Here is a 17,425-nt window from a genome sequence, read left to right as displayed (position 1 = left end):
ATACTGTCAGAGGTTTGCTTCAATGGTTTGTGCAACATCCTCTCAAAGCGTACCAGAAGATTTGGGGGTGTAAGGTCAGGTGTAGGGACGCGAGTGGGGGTGTCTGGGTCCAAATCCAACTCACCCTCTGATACACAGGGACGGCCAGGCGGTGTATCCTGCAGGACAGCATGAGGTTTAGTGGCCTGCTCGCTGCTGCGGTCTGGTACGGTCGCCATATTGAAGGAGGCCTTTGCCAGTGCCTCCTTTATGAATTTGTTTTGCGGCGGGGGCTGGTGGCGGGGTGCCCCTCTAACCATCTCCACCTTGTCAGGGGGGGTTACCACAGTGATCGGGGCCCCCTCTTTGCGCCTTGCACCGTTATGTATGTATAGCGGCCGGGAAATGGTGGGCGGGCCTTATCGCGGCCTGTGGCAGAGACGGAGCCACAGCCCCCTTCACTGTTACTGCCGGCCGCTGATCAAGCTGGCGTGGGTCCGGGCGGGGTTGCCTAGGCGACAGGCACCTCCCGAAACCTGTCACGTAGCTGTGTTGGCCGGGATCTGCGGGCTTCTTGCTGAGTCGGGGAGACGGAGCCCTATCGCGGCATGTCCGTCTCGTGGGCCGCGCATGCGCACTCCGCTGGGGAAGCTTTATTCTAACGGAAGTATCCAAGCGCAGTCTGGGGTCGGTTCCGTTACACCTTGGATGTAACGAGGGGTTATTGGAGTTACTGTTGCCTTTCTATTATCTGGAACCAGTCTGCCCATTCTCCTCTGACCTCTGACACCAACAACTAACTAACCAACCAAGCTAACTGGATATTTTTTCTTTTTTGGCCCATTCTCTGTAAACCCCTAGAGATGATTGGTGGGGAAATCCCATTAGATCAGAAGTTTTTGAAATATTCAGACCAGCCTGTCTGGCACCAACAACCATGCCACGTTCAAAGTCATTTTTAACTTTCCAGTCCCGTTTCTTCCCCATTCTGATGCTCGGTTTGAACTTCAGAAAGTCGTCTTCACCACATCTAGATGCCTAAATGCATTGAGTTGCTGCCGTGTGATTGGCTGATTAGCAGTTTGTATTACCAAACAATTGAGCAGGTGGACCTAATAAAGAGGCCGGTGAGTGTAAGTACCTGAAATAAATAATAATATCTTGTTTTTTCACATAAAAAAGAGCTTTCTTTTGGTGGAATTTGATCAGCACCGGAGTTTTTTTATTTTAGAAACGAAAAAAGACAAAGAAAAAATATTTTTTTGCTTTCTGTTATAAAACATATCCAATGAAACAAATTAAAAAAAAAATCTAATTTCTTCATAAATTTAGGTCAAAATGTATTCTGCTACATGTCTTTGGTAAAAAAAACAAAACAAAACTTCCAATAAGTGTATATTAATTGGTTTGTGTGAAGGGTATAGAGTCTACAAACTGTGGGATATACAGTATACTGGGATTTTTTTGCATAACTGGTAATGGCAGCAATCAGCAACTTATGACGAGACTGTGATAGTACGGAGGGCAATCCGACACTAACTGACGCTTTGTGGGAACTGACTAACTGCCACTGGTCTCTCCAGTGACACTAATGCAGTGATCAGTGCTAACACCATACACTGTCACTGTAATAATGACACTGGCTGGGAAGGGGTTAACATCTAGGGGTGATCAAAGGGTTAACTGTGTGCCTATCAATGTGTAAAGTGTATAAAGTATTCTGCTTTTACTAATGGATGCAACTGTTTTATATCCTTGCTTTGCAGGGAGAAAGAAAAATAGCCACATTGCTACACTGGTAGAGAGCCCTGTGTTGTTTACCAGCACAGAGCTCTCTTCTGTCATTCACTCGGTCAAGCAGCAGGTCCAGGCCATAAATCATCAGCTGGGACCCATTGCTGGGCCTCTAAACATCAGGGATGAATCCCTCTACACATCAGGGGTGAATCCCTCTACATATCAGGGGTGAATCCCTCTACATATCAGGGGTGAATCCCTCTACACATCAGGGGTGAATCCCTCTACACATCAGGGTGAATCCCTCTAAACATCAGGGGTGAATCCCTCTACATATCAGTGTGAATCCCTCTACACATCAGGGGTGAATCCCTCTACACATCAGGGGTGAATCCCTCTACATATCAGGGTGAATCCCTCTACACATCAGGGGAGAATCCCTCTACACATCAGGGTGAATCCCTCTACACATAAGCTCTGTGAATTCCTTCCCACTCACACAGAAATGATCGGTCTAACAATGGAATGTTCGCCCCTCAGACAGAAATGATCGGTCTAACAATGGAATGTTCGCCCCTCACACAGAAATGATCGGTCTAACAATGGAATGTTCGGTGTAACACTGAGAGACAGAATACAACAACAAATTCAGCAGAAATGCGTCTAACAAATGATGACGGATCTGCATGTTCATGAGGGAAAGAAGGATTTGATCCCCTTCACAAAACATGACTTAATACTTGGTGGCCAATCCCTTGTTGACAATCACAGAGGTCAGACGTTTCCTGGAGTTGGGCCCCCAGGTTTGTACACATCTCAGGAGGGATTTTGGCCCACTCCTCTTGGCAGATCCTCTCCAAGTCATTAAGGTTTGGTGGCTGACGTTTGGCAACTCAAATCGGATTTTCAATCGGATGAAGGTGTGGAGACTGGCTAGGTCACTCCAGGACCTTAATGTGCTTCTTCTTGAGCCACGCCTTTGTTGCCTTGGCCGTGTGTTTTGGGTCATTGTCATGCTGGAACACCCATCCCCCACCCATTTTCAATGCCCTGGCTAAGGGAAGAAGGTTCTCACCCAAGATTTGACAGTACATTGTCCCGTCCATCGTCCCTTTGATGCGGTGCAGTTGTCCTGTCCCCTTAGCAGAAAAACACCCCCAAAGCAGAATGTTTCCACCACCATATTTCACAGTTGGGATGGTGTTCTTGGGGTCATAGGCAGCATTCCTCCTCCTCCAAACACGGCGAGTTGAGTTGATGCCAAAGAGCTGGATTTTGGTCTCATCTGACCACAACACTTCCCACCAGTCCTCCCCTGCATCATTCAGATGTTCAGTGGCAGACTTCAGACGGGCCTGGACATGTGCTTTCTTGAGCAGAGGGACCGTGCGGGCACTGCAGGATTTCAGTCCTTGTCGGCGTAGTGTGTTACCAATTGTTTTCTTGGTGACTGTGGTCCCAGCTGCCTGGAGATCATTGACTAGATCCTCACGTGTAGTTCTGGGATGATGCCTCACTGTTGTCATGATCATTGACACTCCACGAGGTGAGATCTTGCATGGTGCACCAGACCTAGGGAGACTGACACTTGTTTTGTGTTTCTTCCATTTGTGAATGATTGCACCAACTGTTGTCACCTTCTCACCAAGCTGCTTGGCCATAGTTTGGTAGCCCAGTCCAGCCTTGTGTAGGTCTACCATCTTGTCCCTGACCTCCTTGGACAGCTCTTTGGTCTTTGCCATGGTGGAGAGTTTGGAATCTGATGGTTTGATGGCTCCTGTGGACAGGTGTCATTTTTACAGGTAACACAATGAGATTAGCAGCACTCCCTTTAAGAGACTGCTTCTAATCTCGGCTTGTTACCTGTATGAGAGACACCTGGGAGCCAGAAATCCTGCTGAATGATAGGGGATCAAATCCTTCTTTCCCTCATGAACATGCAGATCAGTCATCATTTGTTAGACGCATTTCTGCTGAATTTGTTGTTGTATTTTGTCTCTCAGTGTTACACTGAACATTCCATTGTTAGACCGATCATTTCTGTGTGAGGGGCGAACATTCCATTGTTAGACCGATCATTTCTGTGTGAGGGGCGAACATTCCATTGTTAGACCGATCATTTCTGTGTGAGGGGCGAACATTCCATTGTTAGACCGATCATTTCTGTGTGAGGGGCAAACATTCCATTGTTAGACCGATCATTTCTGTGTGAGGGGCGAACATTCCATTGTTAGACCGATCATTTCTGTGTGAGGGGCGAACATTCAGCATCAGGGGGGAGCAAATACTTATTTTCTTCAGTGTATATAATGACGGGGGGGAGGTGTGTATATCGGGAGGTGTATACAAGGGAGGAGGTGTGTATATCGGGAGGTGTATACAAGGGAGGAGGTGTGTATATCGGGAGGTGTATACAAGGGGGGAGGTGTGTATATCGGGAGGTGTATTCAAGGGGGGAGGTGCGTATATCGGGAGGTGTATACGAGGGAGGAGGTGTGTATATCGGGAGGTGTATACGAGGGGGGAGCGTGTATATTGGGAGGTGTATACGAGGGGGGAGGTGTGTATATCGGGAGGTGTATACGAGGGGGGAGGTGCGTATATCGGGAGGTGTATACAAGGGGGGAGGTGTGTATATCGGGAGGTGTATACAAGGGGGAAGGTGTGTATATCGGGAGGTGTATACAAGGGGGGAGGTGTGTATATCGGGAGGTGTATACAAGGGAGTTGGTGTGTATATCGGGAGGTGTATACGAGGGGGGAGGTGTGTATATCGGGAGGTGTATACAAGGGGGGAGGTGTGTATATGGGGAGGTGTATTCAAGGGGGGAGGTGTGTATATCGGGAGGTGTATACAAGGGAGTTGGTGTGTATATCGGGAGGTGTATACAAGGGGGGAGGTGTGTATATCGGGAGGTGTATACAAGGGAGGGGTTGTGTATATTGGGAGGTGTATACAAGGGGGAGGTGTGTATATTAGGAGGTGTATACAAGGGAGGTGTGTATATCAGGAGGTGTATACAAGGGAGGTGTGTATATCGGGAGGTGTATACGAGGGGGGAGGTGTGTATATCGGGAGGTGTATACAAGGGGGGAGGTGTGTATATCGGGAGGTGTATACAAGGGGGGAGGTGTGTATATCGGGAGGTGTATATATCAGGAGGTGTAAACAAGGGAGGGGTTGTGTATATCGGGAGGTGTATACAAGGGGGAGGTGTGTATATTAAGAGGTGTATACAAAGGAGGAGGTGTGTATATGAGGGAGGAGGTGTGTATATCAGGAGGTGTATACAAGGGAGGAGGTGTGTATATCAGGAGGTGTATACGAGGGAGGAGGTGTGTATATCGGGAGGTGTATACAAGGGGGGAGGTGTGTATATCGGGAGGTGCATACGAGGGGGGAGGGGTGTATATCAGGAGGTGTATACAAGGGGGAGGTGTGTATATCGGGAGGTGTATACGAGGGAGGAGGTGTGTATATCGGGAGGTGTATACAAGGGGGGAGGTGTGTATATTGGGAGGTGTATACAAGGGAGGAGGTGTGTATATCGGGAGGTGTATACAAGGGGGAGGTGTGTATATTGGGAGGTGTATACAAGGGGGTGGTGTGTATATCGGGAGGTGTATACGAGGGAGGAGGTGTGTATATCGGGAGGTGTATACAAGGGGGGAGGTGTGTATATCGGGAGGTGTATACGAGGGGGGAGGTGTGTATATCGGGAGGTGTATACGAGGGGGGAGGTGTGTATATCGGGAGGTGTATACAAGGGAGGAGGTGTGTATATCGGGAGGTGTATACAAGGGGGGAGGTGTGTATATCGGGAGGTGTATACAAGGCGGGTGGTGTGTATATCGGGAGGTGTATACAAGGGGGGAGGTGTGTATATTGGGAGGTGTATACAAGGGGGGTGGTGTGTATATCGGGAGGTGTATACAAGGGGGGAGGTGTGTATATCGGGAGGTGTATACAGGTGACAAGGTTTCTATAAGAGGTTTTTCTCGGAATCTGTGGCATCCAATGTACAGTCCATTAGTACACTTTCGATAGATCTGAACACATCCATGTACACGGTGTTTATGTATTATGAGATTCTATATTCAGAGCGGATCTCCGGGGAGAGGACAACCTAAGTAAGGACTTCATGTGCACTGGTCATGAGAGATATATGGGGGCTTCTATATGTGGCTTCATTGCTTTCTCACTCATCATATTGGAAGTATACAGATAAGTAACACCAAGGATGGTGGAAACCTCTCATAGTAAGCAGCTGTGCAGCCCCTAAATCTCATTCGTAGTGCTATAGAAGTGTTGGAAGAAGCTGCTCATTTGGGTGGACCTCTTCCATTTGGCCTGTTCCCTCTGTAACGTACAGTATGATCTGTGTGCAGTCACTAATGTATGGTCCCGCTCTTTGTCTCCTCTATAGGGTCATCGTCTCTCTTCAGTGGCACTCAGTTTGTCACCTCTTTCATGGAAGCTTCTCCATCAGCAGGCACTCAGCTTGGGCTGGTCTTACATGGGATTGACTGTTGTGCTTCGGTCAGTGTGACAATACCGGGATCCGACTTCTTCCAGAGCTTTACCCTCCAGCAGGGACAAATGGTGAACCTCGCTATTCCAACCAGTGTCATGCTCAGTGGCAGTTCTATCTCCTCTGAAAGAGTCATCGTGATTTCATCCAATAGCAGTATATCTGTTATCTCCAAGCTCTGGGGGGCTAATGACTATGATTGGTCGTATGTCTACCCAGTGGATCTTCTAGATATAGAATACTATGTCATCACACCTTTCTCACATGTGCAGAGCAATGCTCAATTTGCGGTACTAAGCCTGGACCAGGAGACCTCTATCACAGTGACATTATCTGGTGGCTCAGTCACATTCCAGGGCAAGTCTTTATCATCTGGAAATCCAGCAAGCTTCCAACTCTTGCCCTACCAAGGTGCCCAGTTTCAACTGCCTGGTGGTGACCTCTCAGGATCCTTCATACAAGCAGATAAACCTATAGCTGTTCTGAGTGGCCATCAAGGCTTTAGGAATACTTCTAAGTATATCTTTGGCAACACCTTTGAGCAGCTACTCCCCATAAGTAGATGGGGGAGATTGTTTGCAGTGCCCCTCAGACTTTTCCAGTTATGGAGGAATGATGAAATCCTGGTGATGGCTTCTCAAAGCACAAATCTGGATGTGTATAGTGGCTCCGTGATCATTTCCTCTACAAAAATGTTGAAAGGAGACACTTTTGTGCAAGTGATAAGTACAAGTGCTCTCTGGATAAAGGCCGATCAGGATGTGATGGTCATGCTTATCTGTTATGGAAATCTTTTATTCCTGGATTCCTTCATGTCCAATGTGATGGCCACCACCATGCTTGAGACTTCCCAGGTGGTCCACGCTCCCCCTGGTTTTACAACCAACTTGCTCGTAGTTCCCATTAGTAGCCAAAAGTCAAGCATAGTGGTAGATGGAATCTCACTCTCGCCAAAAACCGCTTGGAATGACAATGATTTCAAGACACTGGATTACTCCTGGGCGATGGTGACCATCTCCTCGGGATCTCACTATGTTCAACAACTTTCAAATGAAGATGTCTGGGTCATGTCCTACAGCTTTACTGGTAATACTTCTCTTTATTTTGATATTCCTGCACATGCCCAGGGGATAAATGTTCTATTATTTCCAGACATCAGTTGCTCAGAGAGGCTGTGCCTGATAAGACAGCAGGGACTAGGTATGTTAGATGTCAACAGGTGGGGGAGGGGCTCTTTCACTGGCCATCAGATGACAGCATGAGAGCATGGGATTTCAGCTACTACCTGGGCATCCTGTCCAAAGATCCATTTGGGTGAATACTATCCATAGATCCCTGGGTCTGGAGAGCCCTGTGAATGGAGCCTATATGGAGTTCCGTGTACATCAGTCCTGTCTTTAGAGCCCTGTGAATGGAGCCTGTATGGAGATCCCTGTAGGTCAGTCCTCTGGAGAGCCCTGTGAATGGAGCCTGTATGGAGATCCCTGTAGATCAGTCCTGTTTGTAGAGCCCGGTGAATGGAGCCCGTATGGAGATCCCTGTAGGTGAGTCCTCTGGAGAGCCCTGTGAATGGAGCCTGTATGGAGATCCCTGTAGATCAGTCCTGTTTGTAGAGCCCTGTGAATGGAGCCCGTATGGAGATCCCTGTAGGTGAGTCCTCTGGAGAGCCCTGTGAATGAAGCCTGTATGGAGATCCCTGTAGATGGAACCAGTCCACAGATCCAGTGCCATCTTAATAGCATCACAGGCCTCGGGCCATAGTAATGCACTGGGGCCCCATTTGAAGATGCCCTGTCCCCCGCAGAAGCCGGCAGGAGCAGAGGGAAGCTGGCAGAGCTGCAGAGGGGTGAGCACATTGCATGGCAGGTGCATGGCAGGGGGCACACAGCGGGGGCCTGGACAGGGGGAATGGCATGTGGACAGAGCAAGTGATGAGTTTGGCAGGTGGGGGAATATACTGGAACTGATCTTCTGTGTGGCTCTCCATTCCGAGAGGGAGGAGGTGATGACACATTTCAGCTGCTGCAGGAAGAGCCACATGGAAGATCATTTCCAGTAGTTTCCCCTACCCACTGCACTGATAACCCGCTCTGTCCACATGCCATTCCTCCTGCTGGGGAGGTAACTGCAGGGGCCTCCCGTACACCCGGGGCACCTGGGCAGCTCTCAGGGGAGTCTGTGCATTAGGACGGCCCTGCACAAATCCCTGTGGGTGGAGCCTGTCTGGAGATCCCTTTAGCTGATCATCAGGGTACCTTCTACCGCCAGCTTTCTTGTCAGAGAGGTGTTACCACCCCCCACCCCCCAGGAGACTGCAGATAACTGTGTTTGCACTAGGCTGAACTGTGCTGGGGTTCTTGTACTAAGATCTGTATTGTGCTGCCCCCTACTGACATTTGTGGGAATTACACCTGGGCAGCCCTGATGACAATAGATGCATTGCCTGGTATACTCTGTCTTATGCCTGTTACTCCCCGTTTACCTTTTTATCAGCATTTTAACTTCTCTTTTATTAACAAAGTAGAGTTCAAGTTGCACATTATGATTTGGCTGATACCTGTACAGTCAGGGCCATGGATAATGGGGTACCACTGGTCCTACTGTACAGGGCCCAAGCCATCTGAGGGGCCCAGGCACATGATTTTGTTCCAGTAATTGCCCCCCTGCTACCCAGAGCCCCCCTGTGTGCCTCCACTCCAGCAGTTCATCCAGCTTCCCTTCTCTTATTGCCACCCGCAGCTGCAAGCACACAAAAGGATCCTTCAGGATGGAGAGTGGGGGAAGGGTCACTTTTACTAGCCCTTTTCATTCCTGAATGAACACGATAAGTGATTGGTACCAGTCACTCACTGTGTTAACTCATAACTGAAGCATAGTAAACATTTTTTTTTGGATGGGGTGGGGGGGCTGTCAGCTTGGCTGTATGGGGCCCCATGGTTTCTAACAGCAGACTACAGTACTGATAGGAGCACATCTGGTGCAGCCCTAACCCAGGAGGAATTATTCTAGAAATGGATGAGATGTTCCATTAATCTGTGAATTTCTGTTCTCTGCAGGTGCCACAACTTCAGCGTCCCATGCTGGGAACATCTCCAGCTCCTTCAACTTCTATGGCAGTGGTTTGAGCTGTGACTGCCAGGGCCCGCTAGATGAGATGACCGCTCCCACCACCAGTCCAGATACATCTACCACTCCCACCACCAGTCCACATACATCTACCATTCCCGCCACCAGTCCACATACATCTACCATTCCCACCACCAGTCCACTTACATCTACCACTCCCACCACCAGTCCACTTACATCTACCATTTCCACCACCAGTCCACATACATCTACCATTCCCACCACCAGTCCACTTACATCTACCATTCCCACCACCAGTTCACTTACATCTACCATTTCCACCACCAGTCCACTTACATCTACCATTCCCACCACCAGTCCACATCAGGGGTGGACTGACAAATCATGGGGCCCCCAGGCAATAGAGGATCATAGGGCCCCCTTGTCCTCACCCACATTTAAACCACACCCAAAAAAGCCTATGAAAGGTATCAGGGACACCTCATGGTTATTCCACCGGACCCAGGGCCCTTGGACAGTGCCTGAGTTTCAAAATGGTCAGTCCACCCTTGGTCCACATACATCTACCACTCCCACCACCAGTCCACATACATCTACCGCTCCCACCACCAGTCCACATACATCTCCCACTCCCACCACCAGTCTACATGCATCTACCACTCCCACCACCAGTCTACATGCATCAACCGCTCCCACCACCAGTCCACTTACATCTACCACTCCCACCACCAGTCCACTTACATCTACCACTCCCACCACCAGTCCACTTACATCTACCACTCCCACCACCATTCTACATTCATCAACTGATTCCACCACCAGTCTACCTGAGAAGACCACTCCCACCACCACCACTGCTGTCACCAGTCTGAGCACCGAGAACTGCCAAGGTAGGAAGGGGTACAAAGAAAACAAGAAAAACAAAATGTAGCGTTGAACCTATATTAAATACCAGATCCTCCCAGTCTGGTGTGGATTTTATGGGATGCCCCACGCAAAAAAGAAAAAAGTATACTCCCATGAAGTCCTTACGAGACCCTTATCTGAGCAGGCAGACTGGCTGCCCAATAAAGGGGAGGATGAGAAAAATGAACCTTGCCAGGCCACATGTCCTTAGGATGGGGGTTGCCCAGCAAATCACATTATATTCATGTTAATGAGAACAAGGGCCACATAACGACAACTCTGGCCCAGTGATGGCGGATGGTCTGTGGGTGGAGGGGGGTTATTGGAATATAAAAGCCCCATTACAAATAAAGGGAATCCCCTGATAACAGCCCCCCATGTGAATGGGTAAGGCGTACTATGTACCTCAATGAATTACGGAAACATGTACCACACGTAGTAATTACACACACCGCACTGTCTGACATTTCCGGTATTAATAAATAAAATATAAAAGTCGCACAATGTGAATTCATCGTGAATGTAACTGAAGGTAAGTCCTCCGGCGATGCCCATCGCAATCAGTCAAGGTGAGCGACACCCTCTACTCACAGAAAGATAAAAAAACATCCGAACCCATTACTACACCGGCCAGGAATGACAGCTCTGGTCCCCTCCACTGAGTGTAACCAAAGAGCTGGGTATACCCCGTGAGGTCATTGCCCATTATGATTAAGTCAGGTGATGAAACATGTCAAGGGAAGTGATGTCAGACGCATAGAGGAACTGGAAGTGATCCGGTGGTCATTTTAGAATCTGGCAAAACCTCATAGAAGTCCATGTGGAGGAACCAGGGAACTCTGAGAGGTTTGGATATTCTGATAAAGGCGATTTTAAAGAGGAATCATGATGTAAGCATATTCAATAAAGTATTTTACATTGTATATGTGGGTTTACACTATGATTTCCTCTATATATGGTGGGCATCGGTGGATTGGTGGTTATACGTGAAGGCTGCTATATCTGGATGACATCTTGATCTGATCCATGAGGCTGTGATGATCCTGTGTGATTTTTCTTTTTATGTCGAGGTTTCTTTGTGAGCCATTGAAAGGCTGAATATGAAGATTGATGATTGAAGTTGGCACAGAGTGACTTTTTATAATATATTTAATTTTATTTCTCATCTATTTTTGGACTGATATATATATATATATTTAATGTATTTGTGTGATATATACTTTTGAGAATATTGGTATTAGCATATTCATATTGCCCATATAAGGCCTTGTCACCCTATTTAGACAACAATCTCAACTGCTGGCCCCGCCCCCTTGTTAACCAAAGTAATGGGGCTGGGTACATTGCACACTATGGACCCTGCACTCTGTACATCGCACACTATGGACCCTGCACTCTGTACATCGCACACTATGGACCCTGCATTCTGTACATCGCACACTATGGACCCTGCACTCTGTACATTGCACACTATGGACCCTGCACTCTGTACATCGCACACTATGGACCCTGCACTCTGTACATTGCACACTATGGACCCTGCACTCTGTACATCGCACACTATGGACCCTCCATTCTGTACATCGCACACTATGGACCCTCCATTCTGTACATCGCACACTATGGACCCTGCACTCTGTACATTGCGCACTATGGACCCTGCACTCTGTACATTGCACACTATGGACCCTGCACTCTGTACATTGCGCACTATGGACCCTGCACTCTGTACATTACGCACTATGGACCCTGCACTCTGTACATTATGCACTATGGACCCTGCACTCTGTACATTACACACTATGGACCCACTGTAGAGCTCACAGGACAGGAGTGTGCAATGTACAGAGTGCAGGGTCCATAGTGTGTAATGTACAGAGTGCAGGGTCCATAGTGTGTAATGTACAGAGTGCAGGGTCCGTAGTGTGTAATGTACAGAGTGCAGGGTCCATAGTGTGCAATGTACAGAGTGCAGGGTCCGTAGTGTGCAATGTACAGAGTGCAGGGTCCGTAGTGTGCAATGTACAGAGTGCAGGGTCCGTAGTGTGCAATGTACAGAGTGCAGGGTCCGTAGTGTGCAATGTACAGAGTGCAGGGTCCGTAGTGTGCAATGTACAGAGTGCAGGGTGCGTAGTGTGCAATGTACAGAGTGCAGGGTGCGTAGTGTGCAATGTACAGAGTGCAGGGTCCGTAGTGTGCAATATACAGAGTGCAGGGTGCGTAGTGTGCAATGTACAGAGTGCAGGGTGCGTAGTGTGTAATGTACAGAGTGCAGGGTCCGTAGTGTGTAATGTACAGAGTGCAGGGTCCATAGTGTGCAATGTACAGAGTGCAGGGTCCGTAGTGTGCAATGTACAGAGTGCAGGGTCCATAGTGTATAATGTACAGAGTGCAGGGTCCGTAGTGTATAATGTACAGAGTGCAGGGTCCATAGTGTATAATGTACAGAGTGCAGGGTCCATAGTGTGTAATGTACAGAGTGCAGGGTCCATAGTGTATAATGTACAGAGTGCAGGGTCCGTAGTGTGCAATGTACAGAGTGCAGGGTCCGTAGTGTGCAATGTACAGAGTGCAGGGTCCATAGTGTGTAATGTACAGAGTGCAGGGTCCGTAGTGTGCAATGTACAGAGTGCAGGGTCCGTAGTGTGCAATGTACAGAGTGCAGGGTCCGTAGTGTGCAATGTACAGAGTGCAGGGTCCATAGTGTATAATGTACAGAGTGCAGGGTCCATAGTGTGCAATGTACAGAGTGCAGGGTCCATAGTGTGCAATGTACAGAGTGCAGGGTCCGTAGTGTGCAATGTACAGAGTGCAGGGTCCGTAGTGTGCAATGTACAGAGTGCAGGGTCCGTAGTGTGCAATGTACAGAGTGCAGGGTCCGTAGTGTGCAATGTACAGAGTGCAGGGTCCGTAGTGTGCAATGTACAGAGTGCAGGGTGCGTAGTGTGCAATGTACAGAGTGCAGGGTGCGTAGTGTGCAATGTACAGAGTGCAGGGTCCGTAGTGTGCAATATACAGAGTGCAGGGTGCGTAGTGTGCAATGTACAGAGTGCAGGGTGCGTAGTGTGTAATGTACAGAGTGCAGGGTCCGTAGTGTGTAATGTACAGAGTGCAGGGTCCGTAGTGTGCAATGTACAGAGTGCAGGGTCCGTAGTGTGTAATGTACAGAGTGCAGGGTCCGTAGTGTGCAATGTACAGAGTGCAGGGTCCGTAGTGTGCAATTTACAGAGTGCAGGGTCCATAGTGTGTAATGTACAGAGTGCAGGGTCCGTAGTGTGCAATTTACAGAGTGCAGGGTCCATAGTGTGTAATGTACAGAGTGCAGGGTCCATAGTGTGTAATGTACAGAGTGCAGGGTCCATAGTGTGTAATGTACAGAGTGCAGGGTCCGTAGTGTGCAATGTACAGAGTGCAGGGTCCGTAGTGTGTAATGTACAGAGTGCAGGGTCCGTAGTGTGCAATGTACAGAGTGCAGGGTCCAGGAGTGTGCAATGTACAGAGTGCAGGGTCCATAGTGTGCAATGTACAGAGTGCAGGGTCCGTAGTGTGTAATGTACAGAGTGCAGGGTCCGTAGTGTGCAATGTACAGAGTGCAGGGTCCGTAGTGTGCAATGTACAGAGTGCAGGGTCCGTAGTGTGCAATGTACAGAGTGCAGGGTCCGTAGTGTGCAATGTACAGAGTGCAGGGTCCGTAGTGTGCAATGTACAGAGTGCAGGGTCCAGGAGTATGTAGTGTAAATTCTACACCAGACCCTGGGGGATTTTAAGGGTTAACTCACTCAAAAACAAAGAGAAAAAAAAGCTCTCCGACAAATCAACACCAGACCCTTACCTGAGCGTACAGGATGGCTGAACAGGAAAGGAGGGAGAAGAGCATGCCCCCTGTCCCACCTCCTGAACCATAGAAGGCCACATACCCTCAACATGGGGGGGACTTTGCCGTTCAGCCAAGGAAAGCCGACATGGGAACTGACATGTGTCAGTGGTCACTCATTCTTTCTTTCTTTCTGGAGGTGAGGATGACTCAGGCAACGTGACTGACATAGATCGCAAGTTAACCCCTCATGTTGAAGACCTGTCGCCTGGTATGGTTCAGAAGGGGGCACCCCCCCCCCCCACTTTACTGGCCCATTAGGCTACTTGCCTGGAAAAAGGTCTGGTGGGGATTTTTAGAAGAAACCTTTGTTAATCGATTTCTGCATGGGGTTCCCCATAAAATCCATACCAGACTTTGTGAAGGATCGTACACTTTACCCCCTTAAAATTTGCACCCAACATGAAAGGCCTGGTATGAATTAGGGGGAACCCTCAGTACGGAGCTGACGTTTCATTGGGGTACAATCTCCATGGTTTACACCTACATGGAAGGAGGTTCTGCTGTGCTATGGCAGAGGTCTATGAAAGAGTTGGAGGAGACGAAGGGGAGTAAAAAATTAATGGGACAGATGAGGAAAGGGGGTTTCAGATGGTCCTGGAGGGTGAAATATGAAAAGATGGAGGGGAGGCTGATGGGAGGCGATAAGAAGATCATCATTGGGCACCGAGGCCGTGTTGTCCCGGGTTGGCCTGAATTCATGTTGGAGTTGCAGCTTATCATGTATGTGAATTCCCACTTCCTGACCTCATCTAACACGTCTGTCCTCCTCCTGCAGATGGATTGGCTGACATCTACTTGATGACCACGCCCCTTAGTTGGTGGGACGCCCTACGCTACTGCCGCCAACACTACACCGACCTGCTCAGTATCCGGGATGACACCAGTCAGAACCACGTGGTCACCATGATAAAGCAGGCCGGAGCGTTGGGGAGCGGACTATGGATCGGCCTCCGCAGGCACAAAGTGTGGGGGTACCTGTACTGGATGGATGGGAAACCCACCGACTACATGAACTGGGGGGACGGGGAGCCTAGTGACCCCAACAGCAACTTGTGTACCCTCATCTCACCAGGAAACAACTTCACCTGGTATGACCAATGCTGTGCCACCAACCTTAGTTTTATCTGCTACTGATCCCTTCCTCCGGGATATATAACACCCACCAATCACTACTGACACCCCTCCCCCCGGGATATATAATACCCACCAATCACTACTGACACCCCTCCCCCAAGGATATATATTACCCACCAATCACTACTGACACCCCTCCCCCCGGGATATATAATACCCACCAATCACTACTGACACCCCTCCCCCGGGATATATAACACCCGCCAATCACTACTGACACCCCTCCCCCCGGGATATATAATACCCACCAATCACTACTGACACCCCTCCCCCTGGGGTATATAACACCCGCCAATCACTACTGACACCCCTCCCCGGGATATATAACACCCACCAATCACTACTGACACCCCTCCCCCCGGGATATATAATACCCACCAATCACTACTGACACCCCTCCCCCTGGGGTATATAACACCCGCCAATCACTACTGACACCCCTCCCCCCCGGGATACATAACACCCGCCAATCACTACTGACACCCCTCCCCCCGGGATACATAACACCCGCCAATCACTACTGACACCCCTCCCCCTGGGATACATAACACCCGCCAATCACTACTGACACCCCTCCCCCCGGGATATATAACACCCGCCAATCACTACTGACACCCCTCCCCCCGGGATACATAACACCCGCCAGTCACTACTGACACCCCTCCCCCCGGGATACATAACACCCGCCAATCACTACTGACACCCCTCCCTCCGGGACATACAGTGAGGAACAGAAGTATTTGAACCCCCTGCGATTTTGCAAGTTCTCCCACTTCTCCATCATGGAGGGTCTGACATTCACATTGCAGGGGATTCCCACTCTGAGAGACAGAATTAAAAAACAATTCAGGAGATCACATTGTATGATTTGTAAAGAATGTATTTGTCTCGCACGGCTGAACAGAAGTATTTGAACACCTAAGAAACAGCAAGAATTCTGCCTCTCAAAGACCTGTTACTGCGCCTTTACAAAGTCCCCCTCTACTCCACTCATTCATCTCACTTAGTAGCACCTGTCTGAGCTCTTTACAGACACCTGTCCACCCCACAGTCATTCAGACACCAACTACTACCATGGGCAAGACCAAAGAGCTGTCAATTGGCACCAGAGACAAAATTGTGGACCTCCACAAGGCTGGAAAGGGCTACGGGGCAATTGCCAAGCAGCTTGGTGAAAATAGATCAACTGTTGGAGCAATTGTTAGAAAATGGAAGAGGCTAAAGACGACTGTCAGTCTCCCTCGGACTGGGGCTCCATGCAAGATGTCACCTCGTGGGGTATCACTGATGAGAAGAAAGGTGAGGAATCAGCCCAGAACTACAAGGGGGGAGCTGCTCAATGACATGAAGAGAGCTGGGACCACAGTTTCACAGGTCACTGTCGGTAGAACACTACGCCGTCATGGTTTCCAATCATGCATTGCACAGAAGGTTCCCCTGCTCAAGTCATCACATGTCCAGGCCCGTCTGAAGGTTCCCCTGCTCCAGTCATCACATGTCCAGGCCCGTCTGAAGGTTCCCCTGCTCCAGTCATCACATGTCCAGGCCCGTCTGAAGGTTCCCCTGCTCAAGTCATCACATGTCCAGGCCCGTCTGAAGGTTCCCCTGCTCCAGTCATCACATGTCCAGGCCCGTCTGAAGGTTCCCCTGCTCAAGTCATCACATGTCCAGGCCCGTCTGAAGGTTCCCCTGCTCCAGTCATCACATGTCCAGGCCCGTCTGAAGGTTCCCCTGCTCCAGTCATCACATGTCCAGGCCCGTCTGAAGGTTCCCCTGCTCCAGTCATCACATGTCCAGGCCCGTCTGAAGGTTGCCAATGACCATCTGGATGATCTAGAGGAGGCATGGTCTAAACTTCACTCGTCGTGTTTGGAGGAAAAAGGACGAGTTGCATCTCAAGAACACCATCCCTACTGTGAAGCATGGGGGTGGTAACATCATACTTTGGGGATGCTTTTCTGCGAAGGGGACAGGACCACTGCACTGTATTAAGGAGAGGATGAATGGGGCCATTTATGGTGAGATTTTCAGCAACAACCTCCTTCCCTCAGTCAGAGCATTGAAGATGGGTCGTGGCTGGGTCTTCCAACATGACAACAACCCGAAGCACACAGCCAGGAGAACCAAGGAGTGGCCCCGTAAGAAGCATATCAAGGTTCTGGAGTGGCCTAGC

Source organism: Staurois parvus, unplaced genomic scaffold (assembly GCF_062004578.1).
Source record: "Staurois parvus isolate SC_StPar_1 unplaced genomic scaffold, SC_StPar_1.0 ptg000612l, whole genome shotgun sequence".
NCBI lineage: Eukaryota > Metazoa > Chordata > Amphibia > Anura > Ranidae > Staurois > Staurois parvus.
Note: the sequence above shows the minus strand (reverse complement) of the source record.